This window comes from Podarcis raffonei, chromosome 5 (genome assembly GCF_027172205.1).
Source record: "Podarcis raffonei isolate rPodRaf1 chromosome 5, rPodRaf1.pri, whole genome shotgun sequence".
In the NCBI taxonomy this organism is placed as follows: domain Eukaryota; kingdom Metazoa; phylum Chordata; class Lepidosauria; order Squamata; family Lacertidae; genus Podarcis; species Podarcis raffonei.
Window position 1 is genome coordinate 42,911,707 of NC_070606.1, and position 794 is coordinate 42,912,500.

Genomic DNA, 794 nt, shown 5'->3' on the forward strand with positions numbered 1-794 from the left:
ATTCATTTTCGCTTAATATCGTCCAAAATAGCGGGGCAGCTGCATTTGTTGTCAAAAAGGTTTAAAACTCCCCTTTCTTTCTGGGGCAGGATCGTTACCTTATGTGATGGGGGGCTTATGCAACTTTCACCCCCCTCTCACACACGCATACACCTCCCTCCTTCTCCCCCTTTAGTCAACAGTATCAGATTTAAAAGGATTTGTTTTAAAACCATCTAATTTGGTAATCAGATTTAAATCGCCTTGGCGCGTGTAATCTGAATTAAAGATACTGTAAATGGTTTGAAGCATGGTGCTTTTTGTTAGTGCAGGCAAAAGGAGCAACTTTAACCTTCTTCGGGTATATTTTTATCAGATTGGTCCTGATCAGATATTTGACCCACGGTGGGAAAGTATCTTTTAAAAAAAGAGATAGCCGGGAGAGACAATAGTATTTTGTCCATAATGACTCCAAGAAGCTTTTATCGTCTATATATACTGTACAAAACACACAGAAAAGGGGACTGAAAAAGAAAATGAGACATTTATTTTTCTCCCCCCCCCCAACTTGTTTTGTAACTTTAGTTCTCCTTGCAAGTCTAGCTCAGAAGAGGTGTGACATCTTTCAATCTACCCCACGGTACCCAGTGATTATTATTATGGAGTCAGGATCCCCCCTTTAATTTATCGTGAATAATTTCTATACACTTTGATTTAAGGTTATTAACATTCTATAGACAGTGGCATCTTTAATATGTGGCGATCGCTTCTAAAGACTAATCTCATTACCCTCAAATAGTCATAAAATATGATTT